The sequence below is a fragment of the Coptis chinensis genome, chromosome 1 (assembly GCF_015680905.1).
Source record: "Coptis chinensis isolate HL-2020 chromosome 1, ASM1568090v1, whole genome shotgun sequence".
NCBI lineage: Eukaryota > Viridiplantae > Streptophyta > Magnoliopsida > Ranunculales > Ranunculaceae > Coptis > Coptis chinensis.
The window spans coordinates 81,250,909-81,257,242 of NC_141456.1; the positions used below are offsets into that span (position 1 = coordinate 81,250,909).

General features: G+C 34.4%; 1 long non-coding RNA gene across 3 annotated transcripts; it reads left to right on the forward strand.

The window, feature by feature from the left end:
- The first annotated feature begins 228 nt into the window (after positions 1–228).
- LOC147525409 (uncharacterized) lies at positions 229–5,934 on the forward strand. Of its 3 annotated transcripts, XR_015198067.1 has the most exons (4): positions 229–1,223; positions 3,665–3,753; positions 4,549–4,661; positions 5,816–5,934. It is a non-coding gene; the product is annotated as an uncharacterized LOC147525409 (long non-coding RNA). The 3 variants fall into 3 exon arrangements; XR_015198062.1 differs by having other exon boundaries at positions 4,549–5,928; XR_015198068.1 differs by having other exon boundaries at positions 4,554–5,928.
- The last annotated feature ends 400 nt before the right edge of the window (positions 5,935–6,334 follow it).

The following is a 6,334-nucleotide window of genomic DNA, read 5'->3' on the forward strand; positions in this document are numbered from 1 at the left end:
ATTCCAGTGCCAAGAGGTTGGCCTCCCCTTCGCTAATTGTTCTTGCCATTTGAGTAGTTGTCGTGTGGCTTTCTCCTCTTGCATTTCTATAAATCACAGCCAAGAAAGCAATTCGTTTTCTTTTACTAAAGTCCCGCTTGTGTGTTTTAATAGTTGCATCATGTAGTTTTCTTAAGCCATTAACGTGGGGAGTTTTTCTCTTTGCATCAATCGAAAGCGAGTAGTAAAACTTCCATATACTCATACTCATTTTCTTGATCAAGAAATATGTCAAAATTTGACAGATCCAGAAGGAATATATGAAGTGTTAATTATGTGGGAAAACTCGGTAAGTAAGTGCATACTCTGATAGAACGAAAGTAACTACTTGCAACACACTTGGTTTTAGTTCAAAAATATTTAGCTCAAGTTATCCTACCTACATTAATATTCATTCTCCTAGGATGCTCATAGGGAGCCACGTCAGCAGATTTTATAAAAAAGTCCCTATTTAAAAAATAATTAATTGGTTGATTACTTACTTAACTTATTATTGTTGTGTTTAGCAATTTATAAAAAAACGTTTTGGTCTTTTCACATGCTAGGGATTAAAAAAACCAAATACACGCGTAATTTGAATTGTTCGCCAGTGGGTAATTAAGTAATTAACAACCAAAAAACAAAACAAAACCAACCCATTTGTTAAACGCTCCAAACTCTCTCACAAATAGAAAATTGATGGTGGCAACATCTCTGCCTCTTTCATTCTCTCTTTCTCATCTCTCCAATCTCATCACTCCAATGGAAGGGTCATGAATCTTTCATGGATAGTATTTTGTTCAATATTAAGAGTTGAAAAAGAAACCCAAGAGTAAAAGTCCCTCGAACTTCAACTAAACTCTTCTCCCTAATTTTGTCCGTCCATCTATCCCTCATACTCCCCCTCACTTGGGCTGTGGCACGACCATAAATTTCATATAAGTTATATTCAAGTTCTTTTCTATTTCTTTTTCTCCTGATTAATTGTTTTTCAAGTAGTTTTTGCTATTGCTTTTGAGTTGTATCAAAGCCTGTCTGAGTTGCTATTGCTTTTAGTAGTTTATTTTAGTACTTTTGCATATTGTTGAATTAGGGGATACCAAGCAATCCTCTCCAATGAGAAGACAATATTCCCCTTTATTCGTTTATCATTTTTGATGTTTGTTGTTGTGCAGGGACTCTAAAGTGTTGCCTTACTCTCTCAGGTAGTCTCTCTCTCTCCTCTCATGTTCTCTGTTTTGTTTTTTGAATGCTTAAATTCTATTTGCTGCTGCTGCTGTGTGTGTGGTGATGAGAGAATGACAAAATAAAGTCATGAACCGCGGCACTGAACCGTCTTGATTTGATAGCCTTCAGGGTTTGAAAGAGACATTTGAGACGTTATCATTAACTATTGATTGAAAGTTAAAACCAAAATTACTGTGTTATTCATTCCTAACTGTACCACCATATCCATCTTAATAACAATAGTGAAGTTATCATCATTTGTACAAAGTTCGCCAAGGATATAAAAATGATAATTGAGATCCCTATATATGCCTTCAATAAAACCTATTCCTTTTAGTTATATTAGAATAAGTTTTTTAAAAAAATTCAACAAACTGTGCATATTTTTTTTAAAAATTTTAAATGCTCATGGGTACTAAATTCATATTGCAAGCGTCAATATTACTGTTGTTTGCTATACTTTGGTTAATCTCAGTTCTTGACATTTAGAATTTTCCAAGAAATCAAGTGTATCAATGGGGTTCACTATATTCTTTTTATTATGTTTATTCACCTTCCTACTTTAATTTTGTTTTCACATTGTCGGGATTTTGTGATTAAATCTGTTCATTTATTGATGTGTTTGGTTTTATTAGGGCGTTTACTTAGTTTCATTTGATAGGCATGTGTATATGAAGGCTCAATACGAAAGGTCATTGTGCAACAACAATGCATCCATGATATAGTTTTTTTAGAAACTTATGCAGATATCATGTGTACATGATATGTGACTGTCTACCTTAATGCTTTTGTTCATTTACTTTTTTCCTGAAAGTGCATTTAGTATTCAAGTATTGACTTTGTCATAGGCTTCTTTAATGAAAAAATGTTAGCCATAGGCATCGGCGCTAGCATCTATGGATCATAAAGTCTTGCCAAACTTTGGGAAAATTGGATAAACCGCGAGTCGTGCTCTTAGAAAGTTTGTTCTGATCTCCCACTTTAGGACTTTCAGCTAAAGTGCTTACACCCTACAATAGAGCAAGTAAGAAATCATTTTTTTATTTTTTGTGTCAAAGTTTTGCGAAATCAATTTTGAGTTTTACTTACATTATTCAAAGAACATTATAGTGGTTCCTTAAGTCGAACAATAACTCCATAGAATCAGGGACAAATTTGATTGTACAAATGTATTGGTTCAGGCCACTTCTTAATCCATATTCATCAGGCTTTAGTTCTTGGCACATAGCCTTCTTTTAGAGCTTCCTTTTTTAAGTGGGGGAACCATTATTCTATGTATGGTAGCCATCGGCGTTAGCACTAGAGATTAACTTTTTCAACCGTAATGAAAATGGAAATTCTTTTTCTAATGGTGAGCGTTTAGTATTTTTATTTTGTTTGAATGCTCTTTAAGTTTGGTTTATTTGTCGAGGCTATTAGATCATTTAATAATATGTTTTGGTTAGCTATAATTGCTTTTGAAATTGTCTCTATTTTTTTCCCTCTCCTGGGTAGGTAAATTTATGTTGTAATAGGAAATTGAAGTAAATTATTAGTAGTAATAGAGAAAAAGGTGAATTTTGGTGAAGAAATTATTAGTAGTAACAGCGGCAGTTTCAGGGTTTGACCAATAGAAACCATAAGTTAAGGTTTTAATTGCGAGAAGGGTTTGGTGATTTTAATTTTATATGCAAATTGATTTCCGGCACTAGCTAACACATTAACTCCAATATTGATCACATTAACTTCAAAACTGTTTAATTATACTCATGGTTTGAATTGATTTTATTCTTTGCATTAACATGTAGCAAATAGGATTATTTCCACTCTATTTGTTGTTACTATTTTCTTTCCTCATGTAATGATAAACAAAAAACAATTGACTTAATTGGTAATGCATATTTCATAGTTGTTTCTACCTATGAGTAACCAATTTCTTCCAAATAATTGTTCATTTCACGTCTACGAGTATATCTAAGATTATGCCCGACGTTGGAACATATATATATTGTAGATGATTATGCATGATCTTATTTGGGTTTTATGGTGATAGTTTTAGCGTCGGGTTTTTAGATTCCATGACCTGAAAATCTTAAACTGGAATCGATAGTTGAATGCTTGAGTCTAATTAGAAACACTTGCTTTGTCATGGAGTTATTAAAAATATGATTATCATGTATAGTTGTTTTGGGATCTTTTGCTTCAAAACATATGGTATGTGACTCCGTGTTGCAAAGTACTTTGTAAATACTTGGCGCACAATAAGCGATTTTTTTACATGAATAAACACAACGAGTAGTAGAGTTGTACTGGAAAATCAACCTTGGAACAATATTTACCAATTTGGTTATTAGTGTCATTCTGAATTTCTGATACATGATTGAGACATTTAGTTATTTTGTGAAGATAATGATTTTTTAGGTTTTCATTCATTTGGCAGAGCGAGCTGGTGATGTGGTTTTGACAATATTGAGAAGATGACTAGAGTTTTGTTTTGCAGCCATAAGCAAGGAAACAACTATTCAAACGGTAATATTTACCATAACTCACGTTACCAATTCAATGTCAATCACATAATTATCATGCATAATTTTGATACCGTCAAGTTTATACTAATTGGTAAAAAAAACCCTTATGTCATAAAACACAAACCCTAGCTTTATTTAACAAAACAAAACACGCATTCGTGAAAATCACCAATTTATCTCAACATCATCTGTGATAATAGGAGGCATGGTATTCGATATCTATGCAAAACCATGTACTCCTCATCCAACGACAACAACTCCTGGACATGTATATATTTGACTGCATGCTCATTAAGTGTATTATTAATGTAGGCTAATTTTATATGATAAGTAAGAGAGTTTGTAGTGGTGAGGCACTGGCATGAAAAAGGCATGTAATTTGGTTGGTGAGATGAGAATATGATAACATGTGATAGGGTTATGGGAAATACAATTAAGGGCACACATGCATTAGCATGGAGAGGTAGAATATTTAAGGTTGGGAAGAGGATATACTCTGCCTCAGTGTGTTTTTGGCAGTTTGGAGAAGTGCAACTATTGATAGGATCGGAAAGACAGGTGTGAGAGAGAGGATTGATATTGAGATTGGAGAGGAGATGTACATGTGTCTGCCTCCCTGTGTTTGTGTTGGATGACACATGTGTCTGAATAAACTCTTTTTCATATATAAGCTGACGTTCCAAGCAAAAATGATGAAAAAATAACAAATTATGATACATATTAATAAGACTAAATGTTACTTTGTCCCTTTTCCTTCTTTTCCTGTTTTCTTTACTTATTGATTGGAACTTTCCAGTTCAGGTATACCGTACCATGTGGCAGGAGGAGTAGCAAGGAATGTTGCGGAATGCATGTCATAGCTTGGAGCTAGACCTTTTATAATAAGCATTATTGGGCATGACATGGCAGGTGATGTTTTTGTTGCTAACTCCATAACAATTTAAGATATAATCGGGAACCAAATGAAGTCATCTTTATTTTATTTTTTTAATTGTATATAGATCTCATTATAGTGTTACTAGGCTGTCTGGAAAAAATGAAAGCTAATAAATACAAACTTAATTAGTAAAATTTTCTTATTTGAAATTCACAAATAGAATTGAGAAGCTCTATTCTAGGCATGTCAGATGTGAATGAGTTTATTATACACAAGTAGATTTAAAGAATTGAAGGAGCATAGACTCCACAGAGTTCTTCAATGCGCACTAAAGGAACCCATCATCTCTCGCCTGAGAATACTGGAACATCAGTTGATGCTCCAATGAGATAGCATATGCCCTAACTTGACCATGCTCCCTCCAGAAGAATGCATATTCAACCTGTCAAGCAGAGTATTGAAATCCATAGGTGGCCCACTCATGGCCATGGCCATAGTGTTTATCACATGCACAACAAAATCCCTTCCATAACCCATGCTCAAGGCTTTCTCAATAAGCTATTGTTGATATGGTCCATCAACAATCTGCATATTTGGAATGCTCTTAGCCCATTTTTGTTTTGCTGTATTCCTCTTTTTCCCTGCAACCCGCAATTACTTAAATTTTCTATTTCTGCCACTCGGCTTCATAGTGGAAAGTCATCGGGATTCAGGTACGCTTACATTCTATTCAGGAGTATTACACTGTTAATCATCTAGTGAACTCCAAAAAAAACATAGCTTCATATATATAGAACGAGGCCAAATGATCGCATCAATTAATGCCATCCATTTGATCCCTTAATCTTTAGGGACTATTTGTATTCCTGACATATTTCTAACATGATAATTCTATTTTCAGATGTTGCAATACAAAAGATTTGAAAACCTTTGAGAACCCCAAACCACTGAAAAAGAATTACAAAAAACAGAAATCGCAATCTCCCAAATTTTAACTTCGTTCAATTACTAATGATAATCTTAGATACCGAATGATAATAAAGAATAAGGGAACTAATGCCAATAAATTAAAGGATATCTTAGATACCGAATGATTTTATTAAGCACTGGAACTACTGGGTTCGAAGTGCCCTACTCCATAGGCAACTAGATTCAGTTACTCTAAATGATGCAGCCACCCATGCAGGTAGGATGTCTAACTTGATAGTTGAGAAAATGTGCCATCTGCTGGTGTGCCCATTGTGACAACAGAGTCTATTGAAGAGGCCACAGCACAGCAAAGCAGCTACACGGAGAAGATCTCTTGATGGCGATCTCGGTGAAAAATATGGCAGCTTCAAGCTTGGATATGGTGGCGATCCCGATTCTTCCGTCGACAAGAGCTGAATTAAATAAAGGTGGAGAGAATGCACGATGATATATGGGAAAGACGGACTGGGGAGTGCAGTTATTTCCACCCTTGATGTTGTGAAAGTTGATTGTTTTCATAGTTTTTAGTTGTTTGATTATTTTCAAGTACACAAAGCACTCCAATGTCGGCGTATTATCTGAAATTTTACTATGCTTCAAAGTCAGGTTTTTTTGTTCCCCAAATTTTTGCATGCCCAGAATATCTATAGTTTAATTAGCTGTAGCCTGTAAGTCCTATTGTAAGCTTTATCTACAGTAATATATTTGCTCCTTGGATTGTTAAGCGTATCACAAA